The sequence below is a fragment of the Dermacentor variabilis genome, chromosome 9, assembly GCF_050947875.1.
Source record: "Dermacentor variabilis isolate Ectoservices chromosome 9, ASM5094787v1, whole genome shotgun sequence".
In the NCBI taxonomy this organism is placed as follows: Eukaryota; Metazoa; Arthropoda; class Arachnida; order Ixodida; family Ixodidae; genus Dermacentor; species Dermacentor variabilis.
The window spans coordinates 105,435,929-105,463,152 of NC_134576.1; the positions used below are offsets into that span (position 1 = coordinate 105,435,929).

Consider the following 27,224-nt stretch of genomic DNA (forward strand, 5'->3'; position numbering starts at 1 on the left):
CGAATAGGCGACCTGAGCCCATACCGATCGCGGCTGATTTTTTTTTTCAGCGGACTCGTCAAGATAAAGTAAGGCCATGGGCAACAGCGGATCGTCGAAGAAGAAGAATCATCCGCAAGGTCCTGTCCGCCATGCAAGTGAGAGCGGCGTGTTCATCCAGCTGCTCGAGTTTCCCGGAATCTACGGCTACCGTGACCAGCTGCTCAAGAAGAGGGAAGTCACGTATACACCAGGCCTTAAGTGCGTGCTCGGTGGTTACACGTTCGCAGTCCGGTGCAAGTTTGAATTAAACAACGACGGTGGCGTGATGGTGTGCGTTTGCATCTACCTGCAAGCTGGCGAGTGGGACAACAATGTCAAGTGGCCTTTCAACAAGAAAAACTGGGTGAACATCACGCATCCCAGGGACCACGAGAAGGACATATGGCTTCGAGCGAACCTTACCGAAGATAGGATGACGAAGAGACCAGAGTCAGGCCGTTGGAACTTCGGACGTGCGAGCGACAGCGTGGCCTTCCAGCGACTCGAACACAACGGCTTCATTCACAACAACAAACTGTACGTGAACATCGAGCTGCACTAACTCCCATACCATTCAGCCATTATTTACGAATGGATCGGTTACTTGATGAGTAAAATTGTTCGAGGCTTCTAAGGTGATGACTGCTCATTATTAAGATCAAGGTCGCGCACTCCTGCGCGGCAAGTGTACTTGTCTAAAACACAAGCCTCGGTGAAAAGATTGTTACAAATTGTGGAATAAAATACGTGCAAATTTTTTGAATAATTCGAAAATTTCTCGTTGTTCTTAAACACAATCATAAAAAATGTTTTTTATAGTGGTTTCACACAGAATAAACATGGAGAGCCGTCAATTTCGCTAGTACATATCTACCCAGTCAGACCTGTAACGTTCAGGAAGGTGCAAGTTTACACATCTCTATAGGTACCGGCCCTCTTTCCCTTATAACAGGCAATTCCTAGTGCCAGGCAGCATCTTAAACTTGAAGTAACATTGTACTGATGCCGGATGTATTTTGTTGTTCGATCCGTTACATTTCATTCTGATTGGTATGAACATATCACATCAGATTAGCGTAGAACTCGCCGTAGCAGCATTTATGGCAAAGTATGCAATCTACCTATAGAGAAACTGACTCGCCCTCCCGGCCCAGTGAAAGCGAATTTCCTGCAAGGCTGTTGAAAACCACCACTACAACTGTTGAGGCGAGTATGCAATGGTTTGTTGCTTTATAGTAATTCTAGAAATTGCAATTTAGAGTAATTGTAGTAATGATAGTTTGGCCACCACGCCGACGCTGGTCGCGTTGCTGGTTCTTTTCCCTTTGCCGCGGCTTAAATTTATGCTCCTCGGGAGTCCTAAGTGTGCGCTACCTATCCATAACGGTGTTGCAGCAACAATGAAATCAGTTGCTAGGCTGGTTGTTTTATACCGGCTGTCCCAGTTAATTCGGACCAAGGTTTTTTAAAAGCCCAAGAGCACTAGAGAAATGGTATCAGCTGCATATCAGCCGTAGTCGTGTGTACTTACATCGAGTATTTTTTTCAGCGAGAAGTAATAATTGCGTTTAATTAGTGAACATTTTATTTATTGCTTCAATTGCAAACATATTTTTCTATATTCTACTATATTCACCACAGAATATTAGCTCGATCTGCCTAATGTATCGGAGCTAAACTACCAATACATGTCACCAATAGAAATACCAGTTGAACGTGTCGCATGCTTTATAAATAACCTCACGCTAACCACATCCTGTGGCGTTGACGGCCTAGCACGAATCCTGAGGCATCCGGCCTCGATGGTTTCGGGAAAAACACTAGAACCGAAAGTAAGTATTAGATGTTCGGTCTGAATTTATTTCTCATCCCGTCTCATCTTAATTCGTTTGACATTGATAATATTCTTATCACTCCAGCCATCCAGGAATTCAGCTTCAGATAGCTCCAACAAATCAGCATCGGAGACGACGCCGCGGGTAGTATTCATGGTATGGTGTGGGGTCTCTGTGACTGGAACATCCCCAAAGGACACCACATTAGCAAGTTTTTCATACTGTTTCTGATCGCGGAGCTCCAGTAGCAGATCACCGCTAGCCATTTTCGATGCTTTGTACCATATTACAAAGACTTCAGTCAGATTTTGAGACGAGAAATGGTGAGATCATTCTCACCGTCTTTCCAGATCTTGATCTGCTGCTTGATCAGAATGGACGACGTGAAACCGGAGAAAGCTGTGTTCGGTTGCCCGAAAATGAAAGGGCTGCAGTGCACCCTCGTTTAGGAGGGCGATAAGGATGATGATGATATGTGGTGTTTTGTGGCGCAAGGGCCAGGTTTGGCCAAAGAGCGCCATGACATGTGGTAATGTTGAAGATGTATTATGGAAGATGTGACTTGGCTGTAAAGTGGCCTAAAAATATTCGCTATAAAGTGCGTAAAATCTACGTGCTATAAAATTATGGCGATGACTATGAACATTAAAATCCATCGTAAAAGAATGATGCATTGTTTAAAATATGCGAGATGTTAAATTGGTTACAGCACTACTGCCTCACCCGAGCCCTTGAACCACAAGGGCCTAGAGGCATGTGCTATTCAAAATAACTATCGCAGCGGCATCCTCTGGAGAGAGGAAGCGCTACGAACGTGTGGGGCTAATAACATGCAACACAACATCTTTCAAAAAACCTAGTACGGCGCTGGTGTCAAAGAGTGGTTCTGGACCTAGTAACATAACAGGATGAAGGGGGATGTGGTGGCGGTATGCTAAGAGAAAGTGTTTTTTTCTTTCGGATTCGGCTTCCCGACACTCCAGTAGGACGTGGAGGACGGTCAGCCTTTCCCCGCATCTACCACAGGTTGGAGGCTCGTTTCCCGTGAGTAAAAAGTTATGTGTGCCAAAAGTGTGTCCTATTCTTAGACGGCAGAATAGGACATCTGTCCGGCGGGATTTTGTTACAGGAGGCCAGAAACCTAATTGTGGCTTTATTACATGCAGTTTATTATTTATTTCTTCGTCCCACATGCGTTGCCAGTGGTTTCGTAGTTTCCTTCTTAAGAAAGGCTTCAGGTGTGTGACAGGGACCGAAGCTGTACAGTTAACTGCATGCAATGAGATTGATGTGGCCATCTGGTCGGCTAGAACGTTTCCCTCGATGCCCCTATGTCCAGGCACCCAGCATATGATCACATGTTGGTTAGATATATATGATTTGCACAGTGCGGAGTAGAGTTCATTAAATACTGGATTTTTGTGATTACGGAAAGACATCAAGGCCTTCACAACACTGAGGGAGTCCGTATATATAACTGATTTCGGGAGTTGTGATTTATTTATATGTTTTACGGCCGACAGGAGTGCGTAGGCCTCAGCCGTAAAGATGCTAGTTTCCGGATGCAGTACGTCGGATTCCGAGAAGGATGGACCGACGGCTGCATAGGACACCCCGTTGTGTGACTTTGATGCGTCTGTGTAGAACTCCGTGCAGGAGTATTTGTGCTGGAGTTCCCGGAAATGCATTAGGATTTCAATCTCTGGAGCATGCTTTGTGACTTCCACAAAAGATATATCACATTGTATGAGCTGCCACTCCCAAGGAGGTAGCAGCTTGGCTGGATGCATTAGGCGAAGCTCGAGGAGTGGAACGTGCATTTCTTCACTAAGCTCCCTCACACGCAGCGAGAAAGGCTGTCTTACGGAGGGACGATTACGAGACAGTGTAGCATATGTCATGTCATTAATGGTATTAAAACAGGGATGCTGAGGATTTTAGTGGACTTTCAGGAAATATGTATGGCTGATGTATGTTCTCTGCAGATGAAGTGACCACTCATTTGATTCTACATATAAACTTTGTATGGGACTCGTTCTGAAAGCGCCAGTGGCCAGTCGGATTCCTAGATGGTGCACTGGGTCTAGCATCTTTAGTGCGCTCGGGGCGGCAGAGTGATAAATCACGGCACCATAGTCTAGTCGCGATCGAATGAGGCTTTTATATAGATTCATTAAACACTTCCTGTCACTACCCCACGTAGTCTGGGACAGAAGTTTCATTATGTTCATTGTTTTCAGACATTTTTCTTTAAGATGTTTAATGTGGGGGACGAAAGTGAGTCTGTAGTCAAGTATGACACCTAGAAATTTGTGTTCTTTGTTTACAGGTATCTGTTGTCCACGCAATTCTATGCAAGGATCTGGCATAAGTCCTCTCTTTCTTGTAAAAAGAACACAAGAGCTTTTGTTAGGATTGATCTTAAACCCATTCTTGTCTGCCCAGATTGACACTTTGTTCAGGCCATGCTGTACCTGTCTCTCGCAGACTGCGAGGTTACAGGATTTGAAAGCTATTTGAATGTCGTCCACGTAGACAGAGTAAAAGATGGCGGGTGGTAGTGAAGCACGAAGCGTGTTCATCTTCACGATAAATAGCGTGCAGCTGAGCACGCCTCCTTGGGGTACACCCGTTTCTTGCGTAAAAGGACGTGAGAGTGCATTGCCGACTTTTACCCGGAAGGTACGATTTGACAGATAGCTTTTTATTATATTAAACATATTACCGTGGATGCCCATTTCTGACAGGTCTCTTAAGATTCCGTAACGCCACGTTGTGTCATACGCCTTTTCCATATCGAGAAATATCGATAGGAAGAACTGTTTATGTATAAATGCATCCCGGATATTCCCTTCAACACGCACGAGATGATCGGTTGTGGAGCGCCCTTCTCGGAAGCCGCACTGATAAGGATCAAGCATTTTGCTCTGTTCAAGGAAATGAATGAGTCGCCGATTTATCATTTTTTCGAACACCTTACAAATGCAACTTGTGAGGGCTATCGGGCGGTAACTTGCCACTGAGGAAGGGTCTTTGCCTTGTTTCAAAACAGGGACTACAATGGCTTCCTTCCAGGCGGTTGGAAGGTACTCTGCATCCCAGATGGTGTTGAAAAGTGTGAGTAGTGTAAGTTGCGCGTCATTGTGTAAGTTTTTGAGCATTTCATACATGATTCTATCAGATCCTGGTGCGGAACTCTTGCATGCGCTCAAGGCAGCTTTCAACTCGGCAGCACTAAAAGGGCAATTGTACGGTTCATTCTGTCGGCATTTATTGATGAGTGGCTTGCATTCTTCTATTTGTTTATATTTTAGGAAGGATTGCGAATAATGATTTGAGCTTGATACACTCTCAAAGTGCTCCCCAAGTGAGTTGGCCTGGTCTTGCAGTGTATCGCCCTGTGTGTTCACCAGGGGGAGTGAATGTGTTTGCCGCCCTCTAATCCTATTAACTCTGTTCCAGGCTTTGGCCTCATCCCTAAACGAGTTAATACTCGATAAAAACCTGTGCCAGCTCTCTCTTCTGGCCTGTCGGCGGGTTCTCCTACCTTGGGATTTTATTTTTTTAAAGTTGACAAGATTCTCAGCGGTGGGAGAAGCTCGCAGCAACCCCCACGCCTTGTTCTGATTCTTACGGGCGGTCCGACATTCGCTGTTCCACCACGGTACACGTCGTTTGCATGCCAGACCACTCGCTTCGGATATGCATTTTGATGCGGCATCCATCATGAATGATGTAAGATACTCTACAGCAGCATCAATTTCTAGAGAAGATATGTCGGCCCATGAGATGTTAGTGAGAGTTCGAAATTTCTCCCAGTCGGCTGTGTCTATCTTCCACCTAGGAGCTTGCGGAGGATATTCGTTTTCTTTAGATGTTCTTATCAGTATAGGGAAGTGGTCGCTCCCGTAAGGATTGTTCGTTACTTCCCATTCGAGTTCGGGCAGTATGGACGGGGAAACTATGCTAAGATCTATTGAAGAAAAGGTTCTGTTTGCTAGGGAGTAATACGTGGGTTCCTTCTTATTCAGTAAGCACGCACCTGAAGAAAAGAGGAACTGTTCAACGAGACGACCTCGCGCGTCTGTACGAGAGTCGCCCCAGAGGGAGCTGTGCGCATTGAAATCGCCGAGAACAACATAAGGTTCTGGCAATTGATCTATATAGGATTGAAATTCTTGTTTCGTTAATTTGTAATGGGGGGGTATGTAAAGAGAGCTAATGGTGATGAGTTTGTTTAGGAGAACAGCTCGAACCGCCACTGCTTCGAGAGGCGTTTGTAGCTGTAAAAGTTGACATGCAATGCTCTTATGGATAACAATGGCGACACCGCCCGATGATGCAACAGCATCATCGCGATCTTTGCGAAATATTATGTACTGTCGGAGAAAGTTTGTGTGTTTGGATTTTAAGTGTGTTTCCTGTAAACACAGCACATTTGGATTGTGTTGGTGGATTAGTTCTTGTACATCATCAAGGTTTCTAAGGAGACCTCTGACGTTCCATTGTATGATTTGTGTATCCATATTTAATGTGAATTAGTGCTGTGTGTACGGAAAACGGAAAGATGCCTTAGGTTACAGAGCCCTTTCGAGGCCCTGTAATAGGTGTTTTGTTTTTTCTGAAGCGTTCGAGCGATTCTCGACGCTCCTTAGGCGCTTGGTGCGCCTTGGGGACAGGTGTAGTGTCCATTGCCTCTTGTGAGGCTCCGGACACGTGCTCTTGCGAGCGAGAGGTTTTCAGGGGGAGTCCCGCCTTGGAGGTCAAGACCCCTGCGCCCACCAGCCCGGAGGTCGATGGGGCTCCCTGAGGGATTTGGCTGTGCTGGCCGTTGCCAGCGCTGGAGGGGGCCTCGGAGGTTGGGGCAGCCTCGGCTGCGCCCACCTTCGGGGTCGATGGCTCCGTCTGCTCGGTTGGCGGAGCAGCGCTAGCTGCAACCACCGTGGGGGCAGATGGCGTGACTGCCGACTCACTGACTGTGGGTCGGACAGCCGCCGGAGGCCGTTGTGACGCTGCCCCCTGACGCGCCACATCGGCAAAGGTTTTCTTTGGCAGGTATGCTACCCGCCTTCGTGCCTCTTTGAACGATATATTTTCTTTTACTTTTATAGTCACAATTTCTTTTTCCTTCTTCCAGGAGCGGCACGACCGCGAGTACGCGGCGTGGTCCCCGTCACAGTTTACACAGTGTAGAGAGTTCTTACATGCTTCAGTGGCGTGTTCAAGGGCACTGCATTTGGCACATGTTTGACGGCCTCGGCAGCTCTGCGAGCTGTGGCCGAAACGTTGGCATTTGAAACATCTCAAGGGATTCGGCACATACGGTCTTATACGAAGCTTGATGTACCCGGCCTCGATTGACTCGGGCAGGACACTGGAGTTGAAGGTGAGTATTAGGTGTTTGGTCGCAATTTCTTTTCCGTCTCGCCTCATCTTGATTCTTCTGACATTTATGACATTCTGTTCGCTGAAGCCCTCCAAGAGCTCAGCCTCAGTCAGCTCCAATAAATCATCATCGGAGACTACGCCACGGGTGGTATTCAGGGTACGATGAGGAGTTACTGTTACTTTGGCGTCACCAAATGAAACTAGATTGGGTAGATTTTCATATTGTTTCTGGTTGCGGAGCTCCAAGAGGAGATCGCCGCTTGCCATCCTGGATGCTTTATAACCTGTACCAAAAACTTGGGTAAGAGACTTGGACACGAGGAATGGAGAGATTGTTCGCACGGGTTTGCCTGGTGTTTCAGAGTGCACCACATGGAGACGAGGAAAAGTTTCTTTTTGACGGGCAAAAAATTCGAAGACATCATCGGTGCGCCCCCTCTTGAGGGAGCGATCAGGTAAGGGGGGGAAAGAAGAAGCCATAAGAGATTGTAATTTCGGCAGTAACGCCAGCCACCCACCGTGGAGTCCTACAAGGGGACGCTGCAGGATCCGTAAAACACGGCCTGTAAACGCCAGCAGTACGTTACCACTATAACCAAATACGAAATAACCTAGGTTGGCTATTCACACAAGGTTAACCCTTGCTGCCTGGAAAAATTGGAAGTAAGTGGAAGGTAGGAGAAGACAGGAGAGATAAAAAGTGAGAGAAAGACGAAGATTAGAGGAAGAGAGAGACAGGAAAAGGCAACTACCGATTTCCCCCGGGTGGGTCAGTCCGGGGGTGCCGTCTACGTGAAGCCGAGGCCAAAGGGGTGTGTTGCCGCCGCCGAGGGGCCGTAAAGGTCCAAACACCCGGCATTGGCTCAACCCCCAGGATCCCCTTTTCCCCGGACACGGCTAAGCCGCGCACGGCTACACGCGGGAGGGTCCAACCCTCGTGTGCTCGGGTCCGTGGTGTCGCAACACACCAAACGCCTGCTGACGCAGACGCCCCTGCGGGGGTTTGTCGTTTGGAGAGTTATAGTGCACCAAGTTGTGAAGTACTGGAAGGCTAATGCCACGAGGACGACCACTTTGCGTAATCGCCGTCTGATGATAAAAGCAGCTCCTCCTGTCGCGCTATTACCGATGCCCACGGAAAACACTCACACGCAAAATGACATCAACTCAGTCGATGTGAATCAGTCGTCGTAAGTGTCTAGGGGAATTAAATTATGCGTGTAAGCATGCAAGCCCGTTTCGTGCAGATACTCACGTAATGCCGCATGGCAACAAATTCGAATAAAAAAAAAGGAATGCGGCAGGACCGACAGATACTCGAGTTATACTTCAGTAACGAAGTTACCTCCGTCTCCTTTGAAGTTAATGCGCGAAGTAAAAGTTGTGCATGCAGGAATAGGTTGCAACCAGATGATGATGTGTGGTGTTTTGTGGCGCAAGGGCCAGATTTGGCCAAAGAGCGCCATGACGAATGGTGGTGTTAACGATGTAGTATGGAAGATGTGACTTGGCTGTAAAGTGGCCTAAAAATAGTCGCTGTAAAGTGCGTAAAATTTACGTGCTATAAAATTATGGCAATGACTAATGACGAAGACTGTGAAGATTTAAAATCCATCGTAAAAGAATGATGCCTTGTTTAAAATATACGAGACGTTAAATTGCTTACAGCACTACTGCCTCGCCAGAGCCCTTGAACCACAAGGGCCTAGAGGCATGTGCTATTCTAAATAATTATCGCAGTGGCATCCTCTGAAGAGAGGAAGCGCTACGAACGTGTGGGGCTAATAACATGCAACACAACATCTTTCAAAAAAGCTAAGATGGCGTTGGTGTCAAAGAGTGGTTCTGGACCAAGTAACATAACAGGATGAAGAGGGATGTGGTGGCGGTATGCTAAGATAAAATGTTTTTTTTTCTTTCGGATTCGGCTTCCCGACACTCCAGTAGGACGTGGAGGACGGTCAGCCTCTCCCCGCATCTACCACAGGTTGGAGGCTCGTTTCCCGTGAGTAAGAAGTTATGTGTGCCAAAAGTGTGTCCTATTCTTAGACGGCAGAATAGGACATCTGTCCGGCGGGATTTTGTTACAGGAGGCCAGAAAGCTAATTGTGGCTTTATTACATGCAGTTTACTATTTGTTTCCATGTCCCACGAGCGTTGCCAGTAGTTCCGCAGTTTTCTGCGCAAGTAGGGCCTCAGATCTGTGACAGGGACTGCTGCGGTAGGATTTACAGAATACGATGCAATTGATGTGGCCATCTGGTCCGCCAGAACATTGCCTTCGATGCCCCTATGACCGGGCACCCAGCATATGATGACATGCTGGTTACATATATACGTTTTACATAGGACTGAATAGAGTTCGTTGATGACTGGGTTTTTGTGCTTAGAAAATGACATTAAGGCCTTCACAGCGCTTAGGGAGTCCGTATATATAACTGATTTCTCGAGTTTTGATTTCTTTATATACTTTACAGCCGGCAGCAGTGCGTAGGCCTCAGCCGTAAAGATGCTTGTTTCCGGATGCAGTACATCGGATTCCGAGAAGGATGGGCCGACGGCTGCATAGGACACCCCCTCGCGTGACTTCGATGCGTCTGTGTAGAACTCCGCGCAGGAGTGTTTGTATTGGAGTTCCCGGAAATGCATTTATATTTCAATCTCTGGAGCGTGTTTTGTGACTTATATGAAAGATGTATCGCATTGTATCAACTGCCACTCCCAAGGAGGTAGCAGCTTGGCTGGATTCATTAGGCGAAGTTCGAGGAGTGGAACATGCATTTCATGACTAAGCTCCCTCACACGCAGCGAGAAAGGCTGTCTTACGGAAGGACGATTACGAGACAGTGTAGCATATGTCATATCATTAACGGTGTTAAAACAGGGATGTTCAGGATTAGAATGGACTTTCAAAAAAAATGTTTCGCTGATGTATGTTCTCTGGATATGAAGTGACCACTCATTCGATTCTGCATATAAACTTTGTACGGGACTCGTTCTGAAAGCTCCTGTGGCTAAACGGATACCCAGATGGTGAACAGGGTCTAGCATCTTTAGCGCGCTCGGGGCGGCAGAGTTATATACCACGGCTCCATAATCTAATCGTGACCGGGTGAGGCTCTTATAGAGATTCATTAGGCACTTCCTGTCACTACCCCACGTCGTCTGGGATAGAAGTTTCATTATGTTCGTTGTTTTTAGACACTTTTCTTTAAGATGTTTAATGTGTGGGACGAAAGTGAGTCTATTGTCGAGTATAACACCTAGAAATTTGTGCTCTTTCTTTACAGGTATCTGTTGTCCACACATTTCCAAGCAAGGATCCGGAACCAGGCCTCTCTTCCTTGTAAACAGCACGCAAGAACTCTTTTGAGGATTGATTTTACAACCATTTTTCTCTGCCCACCCTGACACCTTGTTCAAACCATGCTGTACCTGTCTCTCGCATACTGCGAGGTTACAGGATTTGAAGCCTATTTGAATGTCGTCCACATAGACAGAATATAAAATGGCCGGTGGTAAGGAAGCATGAAGTGTTGTCATCTTAACAATAAAGAGTGTGCAACTGAGCACGCCACCCTGGGGTACACCGGTTTCTTGTATAAAAGGACGTGACAGCACATTGCCTACTTTCACGCGGAAGGTACGATTGGACAAGTAGCTTTTTATTACGTTTAGCATATTACCATGAATGCCCATTTCTGACAAATCTCTCAAGATTCCGTAGCGCCAGCTCGTATCGTACGCCTTCTCCATATCGAGGAATATCGATAAGAAAAACTGTTTGTGTACAAACGCGTCACGAATATGTCCTTCAATACGTACAAGACGGTTGGTTGTGCAGTGCCCTTGTCGGAAGCCACACTGATAGGGATCAAGCATTTTGTTTTGTTCAAGAAAATGAATGAGTCGCCGATTTATCATTTTTTCAAAAACCTTACACTGGCAGCTTGTAAGAGCTATCGGACGATAGCTTGCCGCCATGGATGGGTCTTTCCCCTGCTTCAAAACAGGGACCACAATTGCTTCTTTCCATGCAGTTGGAAAGTATCCTGCAGCCCAAATAGTGTTAAAAATTGTGAGTAGTGTAACTTGGGTGTCATTGTGTAGGTTTTTGATCATTTCATACATGATTTTGTCAGAACCCGGTGCGGAGCTCTTGCATGATCTCAAGGCAGCTCTGAACTCGGCAATACTAAATGGACAGTTGTATGGTTCATTCTTTCGACATTTTCCTATTAGTGGCTTACATTCTTCTATTTGTTTGTATTTGAGGAAGGATTCTGAATCATTTGTTGAACTTGACACGCTCTGAAAGTGCTCCCCAAGTGAGTCTGCCTGGTCTTGCAGCATATCACCCTGTGTGTTTGCCAGAGGGAGTGAATATGTTTGTCGCCCTCTAATTCTATTTACGCGGTTCCAGACTTTCGCCTCATCTGTAAACGAGTTAATACTTGATAAAAAGTTCTGCCAACTTTCTCTTATGGCCTGCCTGCGGGTTCTCCTGCCTTGAGATTTTACTTTCTTAAAGTTGATAAGGTTATCTGCAGTGGGGGAGGCGCGTAGCAACCCCCACGCTTTGTTCTGTTTCTTACGAGCAATCCTACATTCGTTGTTCCACCACGGGACACGCCGTCTGCATGCCAAACCACTTCCTTCAGATATGCATTTAGATGCGGCATCTATTATGAACGCTCTAACATACTCCACAGCAGCATCAATTCCTAACGAGGACATGTCATCCCATGATATACTAGTTAAGTTTCGGAATTTCTCCCAGTCTGCTGTCTCAATCTTCCACCTAGGAGCCTGTGGTGGATATTCGTCTTCTTTATGTGTTCTTAATAGTATGGGGAAATGGTCGCTTCCGTAAGGATTATTCGTAACTTCCCATTCGAGTTCAGGCAGTATGGACGGGAAACTATGCTCAGATGAATTGAAGAAAAGGTGTTGTTTGCAAGACAGTAATATGTGGGATTCTTTTTATTCAGAAGGCACGCACCAGAAGAAAAAAGGAACTGTTCAATAAGACGACCTCGCGCGTCTACACGAGAGTCGCCCCATAGAGAGCTGTGCGCATTGAAATCGCCAAGAACAACATAAGGTTCTGGCAATTGATCTATAAAGGATTGGAACTCATGCTTCGTTAATTTGTAATGTGGGGGTATGTAAAGAGAGCTAATGGTAATGAGTTTGTTTAGGAGTACAGCTCGAACCGCCACTGCTTCGAGAGGCGTTTGCAGCTGTAAAAGTTGACAGGAAATACTTTTATGAATAAAAATGGCAACACCGCCTGATGATACGACAGCATCATCGCGGTCTTTGCGGAACTTAACATAAGGTCGGAGAAAGTTAGTGTGTTGTGGTTTTAAGTGTGTTTCCTGTAGACACAGCACTTTCGGATTGTGTTTTTGGATAAGCTCTTGCACGTCATCAAGGTTCCTAAGAAGACCTCTAACGTTCCATTGAATAATTTGTGTATCCATATTGAAGGTTAAAAGTGCTGTGTGTATGGAAACAGGTGATGCCTTAGGTTACAGAGCTCTTTCGAGGCCCTGTAACAGGGGTTCTGCCCTTTCTGGAGCGTTCGAGTGAGCCTCGCCGCTCCTTAGGCGCTTGGTGCGCCTTGGGGATAGGTGTAGTGTCCATTGCCTCTTGTGAGGCGCCGGACACGTGCTCTTGCGAGCGGGAAATTACCAGCAAGGGTCCCGCCTAGGAGGGCAAGACCCCTGCGCCCACCAGCCCGGAGGTCGATGGGGCTCCCTGGGGGATTTGGCTGCGCCGGCCGTTGCCAGCGCTGGAAGGGGCCGGGGAGGTTGGGGCAGCCTCGGCTGCGCCCACCTTCGGGGTCGGTGGCCCCGTCTGCTGTGTTGACGGAGCAGCGCTAGCTGCAACCGCCGCGGGGGCAGATGGTGTTACTGCCGACTCACGGCTTGTGGGTCGGACAGCCGCCGGAGGCCGTTGTGACGCTGCCCCCTGACGCGCCACTTCGGCAAAGATAGCCTTAGGTATGTATGCAACCCGCCTGCGTGCCTCTTTGAAAGATATGTTTTCTTTAACCTTGATTGTAACTATTTCTTTTCTTTTTTCCAAGACGGGCACGACCGCGAGTACGCGGCGTGCTCGCCATCACAGTTCACGCAGTGTGGAGCGTTTTCGCATGTTTCAGAGGTGTGTTCTTGGGCACTACATTTAGCACAAGTTTGGCGGCCTCGGCAGGTCTGCGAGCTGTGACCGAAGCGTTGGCATTTGAAACAACGCAGTGGGTTTGGCACGTACGGCCTAACGCGGAGCTTGATGTACCCGGCCTCGATTGACTCGGGCAAGATACTTGATCCAAAAGTAATTATTAGGTGCTTCGTCTGAATCTCTTTACCACCCCGCCTCATCTTAATTCTTCTGACGTTGATCACATTTTGTTCGCTGAAGCCCTCCAGGAGTTTCGCTTCAGTCAGCTCAAGCAAATCATCATCTGACACAACACCACGGGTGGTGTTCATTGTACGGTGAGGGCTTACTGTTATGGGGGTCTCCCCAAATGACACTAGTTGCGGTAGTTTCTCATATTGGTTTACATCGCGGAGCTCCAAGAGGAGGTCGCCGCTTACCATCCTTGACACCTTGTATCCTGGACCAAAAACTTCATTGAGGGACTTTGAAACAAGGAATGGAGAAATTTTCGCACTGCTTTGTTTGGCTTTTCGGAATGAATAACGTGGAAGCGGGGAGAATTCTGGGTTTGGCGTCCGAAAAACTTGAAGACATCTTCGGTGCGCCCTCGTTTCTGAGGGCGATCAGCAAGGGAAGGGAAAGAAGTTTCCATGGAAAAATGTATACATTCGGCAACAGCGCCGACCGCCCACCACGGAGCCCAACAAGGGGACGCGGCAGAGCTTGCATGCAAGTCTGCACGACGCCAGTCGTACGCCGTCACTATAACCGAATATGGTGTACCCAAGGTTGGATAGCCACAAAGGGTTAACCCTTGCTGCCAGGAGAAAAGAAGTAATAAGAAGTGAGAAGGAGACAGGAAAGGTCAAAAAGTGGGAGATAAAGACGAAGATTCGAAGAGGGAGAGACAGGAAAAGGCGACTGCCGATGTCCTCCAGGTGCGTCAGTCTGGAGCTGCCGTCTATGTGAAGCCGAGGCCGAAGAGGTGTGTTGCCTCCGCCGGGGGGCCTTAAAGGTCCGAACACCCAGCATCGGCTCAACCCCCAGGATCCCCTTTTCCCCAGACACGGCTAAGCCGCGCACGGCTACACGCGGGAGGGTCCAACCCTCGTGTGCTCGGGTACGTGGTGTCGCAACACACCAAACGCCTGCTGACGCAGACGCCCCTGCGGGGGTTGCAACCAGAGCTGAATGTCATTAGTACGATTATTGATACTGAAACCGACATTGGATTGGATTGGAGAAACTTTATTTATGCCTGCAGTTGGGCGCTCGCGCGCCCCGACGAGGGCCTACGTCATCCTCGAAGGTGCCGTTACTCGGCGCGGGTCTCCGCTCGCCGTTGCCGGCTCGCTGCGTCCGTGCCTTTCGAGCGCCTCGAGGACCTGCTGGACGGCCCAGAGCGAGACGATCGTCTCGGTCGTAGCTCTTCGCGGCTGCCTCGAGCCGCGGTGGGAGTGTTCTTGAGTTAGCGTCTTCTGGATATTTAATGCAGTCCCACAAGATGTGCGTGTAGTCTGCGGTCTCCCTCCGGCAGACTCTGCACATATCTGTCGGATATGTCTCGGGGTACATGCGATTCAACAGTTTCGGGCTCGGTAGCGATCCGGTCTGGAGCTGTCTCAGTACTACCGCCTCCGCTCGACTCAGTCTCGGGTGCGGGGGTGGAAGAGTCCTGCGAGCCAAGCGGTAGGCCTTCGTGATTTCATTGTAATCCGTCATGCGGTCCTTGGTTCCGAACCACGTCGGACGGTCTGTCGCCGGGGCGCGGTTGGTTAGCGCTCGCGCCGCGGCGTGTGCCGTCTCGTTATGGTTCTCATTGCGTTCCGACGCGTCGCCCGCGTGCGCCGGGAACCACTTGAGTCGTACTTTTCGTTCGTCTAGTTTTACCGCTCGCAGTACGCGCTCAGCCTCCCTGCAGATTTGCCCTTTGGCGAAGTTTCGCACCGCCTGTCTTGAGTCACTCAGCACCGTGTGGCAGTCTGCGTCGGCGATGGCCAGGGCGATGGCTACCTCCTCCGCTTGCTCCGCTTCGGTGCTTCTCACGCTCGCTGCCGTCCTCTTGGCGCCGGTTGACGCCTCGATGACGACCGCTGCGAAGGCGTTCCGTTGGTATTCGGTCGCGTCCACGTACCGCGCGTGTTCGTCGTGAAACCGACACAAATTCAGCGCGAAGGAACACCGTTCTCGTTGTCGTTTGGTGAAAGTGCACGAAGATATTGACGGCAAATAAATGACCGCTTCCTGCACACCACACCTTCGGTGAAAATATGGTTGCTCGTCGCTAAAACTATCGTTCGCGGGAAACGAAAGGAGCATTAACTAAATATATGTGCACTGCGCATCATGAGTGCCTATCGTGGCGGGTATAGGTTTCAGGATTAATACGGAAAAAGAGCGGGGTGAATAATCGGGCAAAAGTAAAAACTGTCATGATTGGTAGTCAGCCTCTTCAGATTGTTCACGATCCTTTTATCCAGTTCAATTATACTTGTCGCAAGGGAACCGGATCATGGGAAGGATAGTCAAGAAAAAAAAAAGTGATGGACCGCATATGGCACGCACTACCATGTCATAACCGCCAGCCTGTAAAAAATGTGTGCAATCATTGCATTCTAGCAGTATGGATACGTGAGCATGAAACATATAAACTAAACAAGAAGCTTAAGAGGAAGCGTTAGCTCGAGTGCTCCTATGTAAATACATGTAAAAGGAGAATTCGTTTTTCTCGGCAACCACTGCACCGAATTTGACGAGATTTGTAGCATTTAAAAGACAAACTTAAAATCTAGTGACTGCCGGTTTGAAATTTTTGAGTTAGCTCGTCAATTGTTTATTAAAAATTGGCAAAAATCGAAAATTTTCAAGAAACGAAACTATCAAGTTTACAACTCTGTAACTAAACCACTAAAAATGACAATACAATTCTGTGAATTGCATCTAATAGTACATCTAAAGCGGACAAAATTGATATGTTACACATGAATATAAAAAAATTCAATCATAGGGAAATACAACTTTTGCAAAACCGTTGTAACCAATGTAACAATTTCACGTAAGATGTAAAATGACATATTGAATTTGTCCGCTTTGAATGATCTAATGGATGCCGTCTACAGAACCGCGATATCAGTTCTTGATGCAGAGCGATGAATTTGTAAACTTCGTGCTTCTATTCTTTTTCAAATGGTGAAATATTTGAAAATTGTTTTAAGAAAATTTAGGCCCTAAATCGAGATTTCGCTTCAAACAGTCACTAGAATTTAACTTTCTCTTTCAAATGCAACAAATTTCATCAAAATCGGTCCAGGAGTTATCTCACAAAAACGTTTTTGCGTTTTACATGTATTTCAATAGGCCGCGTCGGAGTTGGGCCCGAGCTAAAGCTTCCTCTTAAGAAGCACTTCAATACCGTACGTGTACCGAGCGATGGAGCAATAATTTAAAATTATTTAAATTATGGGGTTCTATGTGCCAAAAACACTTTCTGATCATGAGGCACGCTGGAGTGCGGGACTTCGGAAATTTAGACCAGCTGGAGTTCTTTAACGTGCACCTAAATCTAAGCACACGGTTGTTTTTGCATTTCGCCCCAATCGAAATGCGACCACCGTGGCCAGTATTCAATACCACGCCCTTTTGCCTAGCAGCCCAGCACCATATCCTCTAAGCAACCACGGCGGGTAGAAGCATAAGTTAGGGGCGTATATAGAATGAAGAGAGAAGAGCACAGCAAGGTGAATTAGACGGACACTGAGTGTGGCTGCCACTGCTGCAGAAACTGAAAGGACAAAACAGACTTGGGCAAGCCATGAATTGCTGAAATGGGTAACCAGTGTTACAGCCTGATGTCAAAGAGAGAGAAACGTTGCATAGAAAGGCAGGAAGGTTTACCGGGAGCTATTTCCGGTTCGCTACCCTGCATGGTGAGGAGTCACCCCAACCAGCGAAGCTGTATTGGGGTGACTAAATCGACCACTGTACTGATTCCTGTTGATGGCTATAGGATTGCTGTATTGATTGAATAAAGACACATACAAGTAACTTCGTGGTTTTTAGCGCCTGCACTTTGTCTGATTCGTTACCACAGTGATCATTGCATTGTCGTCGCTGCGGTACACCGCGATCGGTTGTACTGCTGTGCTAGGCAAGTTCCTGCCAAAGGTTGAATCTATACACGACCCGTGACGCGTGGTCGCCACATTGACGTCCGTGTAGCACTCAATTCCAAACTATTGCAACAGGAACGACGCAATCCTCTTGCTGTGGGGGCGAGCTAGGTCGACGTTAAAGTCGGCGGTTGGTGGGTACACTATTGCATCTTATTATGCATTTTGACCCTCCAATGGGAGTAAAGGAGCACCGCCACCCCAAACTTTCACTATGACCATGAAGGTCATACGTCATAACATGGTCGATAGAATGACAACACTCAGAGCGACCGCCGTGACTGATATCACGGAAATGGTAATGCTTTCTACAAGTAGACGGAAAATGATAACGTTCAGAGCGACCTCCGCGATTATTTTTTTCGCGCATGCGCATGTGGTTGCGCCAGAGGAACTCTCGGTGTACAGGCGACACATGGACGAACGGGCGGATGCATGAATTGAGTAGCCAATTACACCTTCGCTCTAAAAACAATCAGGGCTACAGCTTTCTGAGATCTTGTTGCGGGATGTACTTCTCCCGTTGTAGTCGAGCACGTGCATCTATGAAAATTGTTTTCTCAGGCTTGCAAACATTTCTCAATATTACAGTTCAACTCGTATGCTGGTACGTCATTTCAAGTAGGTCGTGAATCACGAGCCGTTATCGCCGGTGCATTCAAGTCGGCGACCACCGATATTGTTTGACTAGCCCGAAATATACATCGCGTTATCTGTTCGGTGGCACGAGACTATCAAGACACTTCCTATGTGTTCTGCTGTCAAGGTACACATGTTTGGAGTAGTTATTTCTTATGAACCCGAGAGTTATAATTTTGTCCTGTCCCCTAGGAGCCTGATAGGCCACTTGTGGGATGAATTTGTCCGCTTGAAAAGGCGCGCAGTGACAAGTGTCACTGAGCTTTTTGCGTTGATTATGTCGTCCGTGTCTAACGCACTGGGAAAAACATTGAGTGTTCACACAGTGGCATTTAACCGCAGTCAATATCGAGCATTGCTTAGGTAACTTTTCGTGCTATCGTCTGACTGGGGTAGTTAGGCGATGTGAAGGGGTAAATTGCAGTGGAGCTGCTAATCGCAGGTATTCATTCGGGCCAACGCCATCAGCATTATTCAGAACATATTTACCAGTTCCACTCGCTCGTCTCCGTAGCGATATTTCGTAGGTAATAGCCCTGTAGCCCGGAGGTAATAGTCCCCGCTGATCACAACCCCTGTAGCCCGGAGGTTTAGTTATAAGGAAGACTTGTTGACAAAATTAGATCTGCAAAAACACAGATTGAATCCTTGCTTTTTTCAGAGCCTTTGTTAACACCATATTCGACAAGAAAAAGAAGAGATTTTTACTAACCTTTCCTTCTTTTTTCCTATTCATGATTAAAGTTAAGCTTCAAGACCGTTATTGCTAATTGCAGCAAATTATGTACTGAATGCCTGAGTGCTCACGTTCTATATTATAATGTCAAACTTTTTCTCGAACACCGAGTGCCGTATTCGTTTGTTCAAACCATGTTGCTCATTTTCGCACGTCGTACACACTTATTACGCTTTGTTAAACACAAGTACTCAGTAAAAGATACTGCAGCTGTAAATTTACTGCTTTGTACCCCGGGTACAACAGCGTTCCACTTAATCCATGAATAATTTATTGATTTACCGTGCCCAGGAAAAATCGTATGCTCCTAAAGCTGTCCTCCCCTCCCCCTCCCCGCACGCATACATTACAAAACTGCGGAGGAATATCAGTAAAAGACAGTAAAAAGTACAATTATGAAATCAAGGCTGCACATACAACAAAAGTCAAGGTACATACAAAATAAAAATGACAGATTCAGTTGAAGAATGAATGAAACTATGAAACAACAAAGCAAAGCTCAGAAAAGCACAATGACAGCGAGCTATGAAAAGTATCAAGCTTATAAAAATAAGCGTGATAAAGACTCAGTATTCTGTGAACAGTAGAGTGTTGGTGAGGACAGACAGGAATATATGAAGGTCTACCTTCTATGTTGATCTTGCTCCGAATACGGAACATGACACAACTGAAAAGTTTGGAGCAGGTGAGGACACTGTGAAGGAGTTTAAAAAGATAACGCTCACAGTGAAGTAAGGGCAATGTGAACAATCCAACAATGCTCTGACAAAGTCCAATTGCCGTTTTAGCAAAGCGGTGATGATATACAAGGTTTACCAGCTTAACTTTAGTCAAGCTGTTCAACAAAAAAGAAGTGTTAAAGCCATTCCAAATTACAACTATAAAACCTACGGTGTTCTGACGAGCAAAAACCATAGTTCCTAAAATCATGTCTTGCCCCGTGTTATCTCTCTCTCTCTCTCTCTCTATATATATATATATATATATATATATATATATATATATATATATATAGAATTTCCTGTAGGCTTATAAACGTTTTGTGGGCTCGATGTATAATGTGACCGTTTGAGCTACAAATGGCATTCCCGACTATACTGATGTGTATTCAAGTGGAGGAAGACAGACTGTTCTGTGCAACTTGCGGAAACGTGTAGCAGAACCTAATTTCTTATGTAGTGTGCAAACAGAGCCCAGAAACCTCTAGTGATTGGAGTAATAAATTATTGAAGAAATATTGTACAGTGATATGGTGAGTCACGTATCTGGATCCTTAGCCAATCAGGCTAGTTATAGATCCTATACATAAACATATCTAAAATGCAATGAAACAAAATAGTATAAGCGTCACAAAACCTGTTAAATAGTGTATACGTGCTGAAAGCACAATGTATAATATTACCAGGCAAAGTCATTTCAAAACCACTATAAAAGATAAGTTGCATGTGCAAACAGGTGTGTAAGGTTAATAAACATTCTTTTTTAAGTCCTACGTGCAATATGTATATGGTATATGCATATAATCTATTTGTATTCAAAGGCTGTGGCAGCTTAAAATCGAAGCTACTTTGCGAGTGTTTAAGGTATTTCGTGACAATGAGGGCGGCGGCAGCGGATGTCCCTGCCGCTGGCGTCGCCCTCATGTCACCAAATACCGTTAACACTCGCAAAGTAGCTGAGAATATGTATATTCGAAATGCATGTTATATATTTGCATGCACACCCTGTGGCAGCTTAAAAGCGAAGGTACATTGCGAGTGTTTACGGTATTTGGTGATAATGAAGGCGGCGGCAGCGGATGTCTCTGCCGCTGGCGCCGTCCTCAATGTCACCAAATACCGTAAACACTCGCAACGTAGCTGACAATATGTATATTCGAAATACATGTTATCTATTTGTATGCAAACACTGTGGCAGCTTAAAAGCAAATCTACTTTGCGAGTGTTTACGATCATCATCATCATCATCATCATCATCATCATCATCAGCCTAGTTACGCCCACTGCAGGGCAAAGGCCTCTCCCATACTTCTCCAACAACCCCGGTCATGTACTAATTGTGGCCATGTTGTCCCTGCAAACGTCTTAATGTCATCCGCCCACCTAACTTTCTGCCGCCCCCTGCTACGCATCCCTTCCCTAGGAATCCAGTCCGTAACCCTTAGTGACCATCGGTTATCTTCCCTCCTCATTACATGTCCGGCCCATGCCCTTTTCTTTTTCTTGATTTCTACTAATATGTCGTTTACCCGCGTTTGTTGCCTCACCCAATCTGCTCTTTTCTTATCCCTTAACGTTACACCCATCATTCTTCTTTCCATAGCTCGTTGCGTCGTCCTCAATTTCAGCAGAACCCTTTTCGTAAGCCTCCAGGTTTCTGCCCCATATGGGAGTACTGGTAACACACAGCTGTTGTACACTTTCCTTTTGAGGGATAGTGGCAACCTGCTGTTCATGATTTGAGAATGCCTGCCAAACGCACCCCAGCCCATTCTTATTCTTCTGGTTATTTCAGCCTCATGATCCGGATCCGTGGTCACTACCTGCCCTAAGTAGATGTATTCCCTTACCACTTCCAGTGCCTCGCTACCTATTGTAAATTGCTGTTCTCTTCCGAGACTGTTAAACATTACTTTAGTTTTCTGCAGATTAATTTTCAGACCCACCCTCCTCCTTTGCCTCTCCAGGTCAGTGAGCATGCATTGCAATTGGTCTCCTGAGTTACTAAGCAAGGCAATATCATCAGCGAATCGCAAGTTGCTAAGGTATTCTCCATCAACTTTTATCCCCAATTCTTCCCACTCCAGGCCTCTGAATACCTCCTGTAAACATGCTGTGAATAGCATTGGAGATATCGTATCTCCCTGTCTGACGCCTTTCTTTATAGGGATTTTGTTGCTTTCTTTGTGGAGGACTACGGTGGCTGTGGAGCCGCTATAGATATCTTCCAGTATTTTTACATATGGCTCATCTACACCCTGGTTCCGTAATGCCTCCATGACTGCTGAGGTTTCGACTGAATCAAACGCTTTCTCGTAATCAATGAAAGCTATATATAAGGGTTGGTTATATTCTGCACATTTCTCTATCACTTGATTGACAGTGTGAATATGGTCTATTGTTGAGTAGCCTTTACGGAATCCTGCCTGGTCCTTTGGTTGACAGAAGTCTAAGGTGTTCCTGATTCTATTTGCGATTACCTTAGTAAATACTTTGTAGGCAACGGACAGTAAGCTGATCGGTCTATAATTTTTCAAGTCTTTGGCGTCCCCTTTCTTATGGATTAGGATTATGTTAGCGTTCTTCCAGGATTCCGGTACGCTCGAGGTTATGAGGCATTGCGTATACAGGGTGGCCAGTTTCTCTAGAACAATCTGACCACCATCCTTCAACAAATCTGCTGTTACCTGATCCTCCCCAGCTGCCTTCCCCCTTTGCATAGCTCCTAAGGCTTTCTTTACTTCTTGTGGCGTTACCTGTGGGATTTCGAATTCCTCTAGGCTATTCTCTCTTCCACTATCGTCGTGGGTGCCACTGGTACTGTATAAATTTCTATAGAACTCCTCAGCCACTTGAACTATCTCAACCATATTAGTGACGATATTGCCGGCTTTGTCTCTTAACGCACACATCTGATTCTTGCCTATTCCTAGTTTCTTCTACACTGTTTTTATGCTTCCTCCGTTCCTGAGAGCCTGTTCAATTCTATCCATATTATAGTTCCTGGTGTCCGCTGTCTTACGCTTGTTGATTAACTTAGAAAATTCTGCCAGTTCTATTCTAGCTGTACGGTTAGAGGCTTTCAAACATTGGCGTTTCTTGATCAGATCTTTCGTCTCCTGCGATAGCTTACCGGTTTCCTGTCTAACGGCGTTACCACCGACTTCTATTGCGCACTCCTTAATGATGCCCATGAGATAGTCGTTCATTGCTTCAACACTAAGGTCCTGTTCCTGAGTTAAAGCCGAATACCTGTTCTGTAGCTTGATCCGGCATTCCTCTAGTTTCCCTCTTACCGCTAACTCATTGATTGGCTTCTTGTGTACCAGTTTCTTCCGTTCCCTCCTCAAGTCTAGGCTAATTCGGGTCCTTACCATTCTATGGTCACTGCAGCGTACCTTGCCGAGCACATCTACATCTTGTATGATGCCAGGGTTCGCGCAGAGTATGAAGTCGATTTCATTTCTAGTCTCACCATTCGGGCTCCTCCACGTCCACTTTCGACTAACCCGCTTGCGGAAAAAGGTGTTCATTATCCGCATATTATTCTGTTCTGCAAACTCTACTAATAATTCTCCTCTGCTATTCCTAGAGCCTATGCCATATTCCCCCACTGACTTGTCTCCAGCCTGCTTCTTGCCTACCCTGGCATTGAAGCCACCCATCAGTATAGTGTATTTTGTTTTGACTTTACCCATCGCCGATTCCACGTCTTCATAAAAGCTTTCGACTTCCTGGTCATCATGACTGCATGTAGGGGCATAGACTTGTACCACCTTCAATTTGTACCTCTTATTAAGTTTCACAACAAGACCTGCCGCCCTCTCGTTAATGCTATAGAATTCCTGTATGTTACCAGCTATTTCCTTATTAATCAGGAATCCGACTCCTAGTTCTCGTCTCTCCGCTAAGCCCCGGTAACACAGTACATGCCCGCTTTTTAGCACTGTATATGCTTCTTTTGTCCTCCTAACCTCACTGAGCCCTATTATATCCCATTTACTACCCTCTAATAATATGTGGTTTTTAATGGCGCAAGGGCCAGTTATGGCCAAAGAGCGCCATGTCCATGGTAATGAGTTTGCAATGAAATCATGAGTTCGATGAAGTTGGTGTGTTGTGGCTGTAGAGGGGCCTTAAAAATGTTCGCGCTAAAGTGCGCAAAATCTGTACATTAAGATTATGGCGATGTCTTATGACGTGTACTATGAACATTTAAGGTGCATTTAAAAAGAATGATACAATGTGTAAAAATATATATGGTTATAAGGTATGCGAGAGCACTATTGCCTCCTTAGAGCCCTTCAAGAACAAGGGCCTGGAGGCATGTGCTATGCAAAACTGTTATCGCAGTGGCATCCTCTGGAGCGAGGATGCTCTACGAATTTAATGGGCATATAACGTGTAGTACGACATCATTTAAATAGTTGAGGATTGCCTTGGTGTCAAAAAGCGGTTCCTTGCCGAGAAACATAGCCGGGTGTAGAGGGATGTTATAATGGTAAGCAAGCGGAAAATGCTTCTTTCTCTCTGTTTCGGCTTCCCGACACTCCAGGAGCACGTGGAGGACGGTAAGCCTCTCACCGCATCTGCCACAGGTTGGAGGTTCACTTTCAGTAAGCAGGTAACTATGGGTGCCAAATGTGTGTCCTATTCTGAGGCGACAGAATAGGACATCTGTTCGCCGAGATTTTGTTGGGGAGGGCCAGAAACCTAACTGGGGCTTTATAACGTGCAGTTTGTTATTTGTTTGCGCGTCCCACGTGCACTGCCAGTGATTTCGCAGTTTATTTCGTAAGAAAGGCCTCAGATCTGTGACAGGCACATCAGCGGTAGGGTTAACAGCTTGCGATGTGATTGACGTGGCCATCTCGTCCGCGAGAACGTTACCTTCGATTCCCCTATGGCCAGGGACCCAGCATATTATGATGTTCTGGTTAGATGAGTACGCTTTACACAATACCGAATACAGTTCATTGAATACGGGATTTTTATGTTTGTAGAGTAACATTAGGGCCTTCACGACGCTTAGAGAGTCTGTATAGATCGCTGCTTTTGGAAGTTTTGTTCTTCTTATATGCTTCACAGCAGAGAGTAATGCGTAGGCCTCGGCCGTAAAAATACTTGTTTCCGGATGCAGTACATCGGATTCCGAAAACGATTGGCCGACGGCAGCATAGGATACCCCGGCATTTGACTTCGAAGCGTCTGTGTAGAACGCTGCGCAGGAGTGTTTGTACTGCAGTTCTAAGAAATGCATTCTAATTTCGGCCTCAGGAGCGTGCTTTGTAATATTTATAAAGGATATGTCACATTGTATCACCTGCCATTCCCAAGGAGGTAAGAGCTTGGTTAGGTGCTTTAAGCGATGCTCGAGGAGCGGGACACGCATTTCATCGCTAATCTCCTTCACACGCAGCGAGAAAGGCTGTCTTATGGAGGGGCGATTGCTGAAAAGTGTAGCGCACGTCATATCGGTAACGGTATGAAAACATGGATGTTCAGGATTGGAGCGTACTTTAAGGAAATATGTAAAGCTAATGTATGATCTCTGTAGGTGGAGAGACCATTCATTCGATTCGGCATATAAGCTTTGAATCGGGCTTGTTCTGAAAGCGCCCGTGGCTAAGCGGATACCTAGATGGTGAACAGGGTCTAGCATCTTTAGCGCGCTCGGGGCGGCAGAGTTATATACTACAGCACCATAATCCAATCGAGACCGAATTAGGCTCTTGTAGATATTCATTAGACACTTTCTGTCACTACCCCACGTAGTCTTAGATAGAAGTTTCATTAGGTTCATTGTTTTTAGACATTTTTCTTTCAGATATTTAATGTGTGGAATGAAAGTGAGTCTGTAATCAAGTATAATACCCAGAAATTTGTGCTCTTTGTTGACAGGTATTTGGTGTCCACACAGTTCTAAGGAAGGATCCGGAAACAGGCCTCTCTTTCTTGTAAAAAGAACGCAAGAGCTTTTGTGGGGGTTGATTTTAAATCCGTTTTTGTCTGCCCACTTGGAAATCTTGTTCAAGCCCTGTTGCACCTGTCTCTCGCATACTGAGAGGTTACAGGATTTGAAGCCGATTTGAATGTCGTCAACGTAGACAGAATAAAGAATGGCAGGTGGTAGCGAAGCACGAAGCGAGTTCATCTTCACGATGAAGAGCGTACAACTCAGCACGCCTCCCTGTGGTACACCTGTTTCTTGTGTGAAAGGTCGCGACAATATGTTGCCGATTTTCACTCGGAAGATTCGATTCAACAAATAGCTGTCAATTATTTTCAGCATATTGCCACAGATGCCCATTTCCGACAAGTCTCGCAAGATGCCGTAGCGCCATGTTGTGTCATATGCCTTCTCCATGTCAAGGAATATTGACATGAAAAACTGCTTATGTACAAATGCGTCCCGAATATATCCTTCAATGCGTACAAGGTGATCTGTTGTCGACCGGCCTTCTCTGAAGCCACACTGATAGGGATCAAGTATATTATTGAGTTCAAGGAAGTGTATGAGTCTGCGATTAATCATTTTTTCAAAAACCTTACACAGGCAGCTCGTAAGAGCTATTGGGCGATAGCTTGCCGCCATGGATGGGTCTTTCCCCTGCTTCAAAACAGGGACCACAATTGCTTCTTTCCATGCAGTTGGAAAGTATCCCGCAGCCCAAATAGTGTTGAAAATTTTGAGTAGTGTAACTTCGGTGTCATTGTGTAGGTTTTTGATCATTTCATACATAATTCTGTCAGAACCCGGTGCGGAGCTCTTGCATGATCTCAAGGCAGCTCTGAACTCGGCAATACTAAATGGACAGTTGTATGGTTCATTCTTTCGACATTTTCCTATGAGTGGCTTACATTCTTCTATTTGTTTGTATTTTAGAAAGGATTGCGAATAATTTGTTAGACTTGACACGCTCTCAAAATACTCCCCAAGTGAGTCTGCCTGGTCTTTCAGTGTATCGCCCTGTGTATTTACCAGGGGGAGTGAATATGTTTGGCGCCCTCTAATCCTATTCACCCTGTTCCAGGCTTTGGCATCATCTCTAAACGAGTTAATACTCGATAAATACTTCTGCCAGCTTTCTCTTCTGGCCTGCCTGCGGGTTCTCCTCCCTTGAGATTTGACTTTCTTAAAGTTAATAAGATTCTCTGCAGTGGGGGAATCGCGTAGCAACCCCCACGCTTTGTTCTGTTTCTGACGAGCAATCCTACATTCGTCGTTCCACCACGGGACACGCCGTTTACATGCCAAACCACTTCCTTCGGATATGCATTTAGATGCGGCATCTATTATGAACGCTGTAAAATACTCCACAGCGGCATCAATTTCTAGAGAAAACATATCAGCCCATGAGATGCTAGATAGATTTCGAAATTTCTCCCAGTCGGCTGTATCTATCTTCCACCTAGGAGCTTGTGGAGGAAATTCATTTTCTTTGGATGTTCTTAGCAGTACGGGGAAGTGATCGCTCCCGTAAGGATTGCTCATAACTTCCCATTCGAGTTCGGGCAGTACAGACGCGGAAACTATACTAAGATC

The 27,224-nt window shown here is 46.2% G+C and overlaps 1 protein-coding gene across 1 annotated transcript in view; it reads left to right on the forward strand.

Annotated features, from left to right (window-relative positions):
* The first annotated feature begins 2,845 nt into the window (after nucleotides 1-2,845).
* The window catches only part of LOC142557211 (uncharacterized), an 82,701-nt gene continuing 58,322 nt past the window's right edge, over nucleotides 2,846-27,224 (forward strand). Inside the window, exon 1 of the mRNA XM_075668904.1 lies at nucleotides 2,846-2,900. The gene's annotated coding sequence lies outside the window, so the exon portion shown is untranslated. The remainder of the gene's footprint in view (nucleotides 2,901-27,224) is intronic.